Below are 258 nucleotides of genomic sequence, written 5' to 3' on the forward strand. Positions count from 1 at the left end.
TCACTTTCAGAGAGAGCTGAGTACCTACTCCTGGAATTATCAGCAGTCCCACTGCGCCACAACTACTGAGCCCGCGAGCCACAACTACGGAAACCCGCGTGCCTAGAGCCGGCGCTCCACAACAGGAGAAGCCACCGCAATGAGAAGCCCGTGCACCGCAACGAAGAGTAGCCCCCGCTCGCCGCAACTAGAGAAAGCGCGCGCAGCAGTGAAGACCCAATGCAGCCAAAAATAAATATTAATTAACTTTAAAAAAGA

Source organism: Balaenoptera musculus, chromosome 18 (genome assembly GCF_009873245.2).
Source record: "Balaenoptera musculus isolate JJ_BM4_2016_0621 chromosome 18, mBalMus1.pri.v3, whole genome shotgun sequence".
NCBI classification, from domain to species: Eukaryota; Metazoa; Chordata; class Mammalia; order Artiodactyla; family Balaenopteridae; genus Balaenoptera; species Balaenoptera musculus.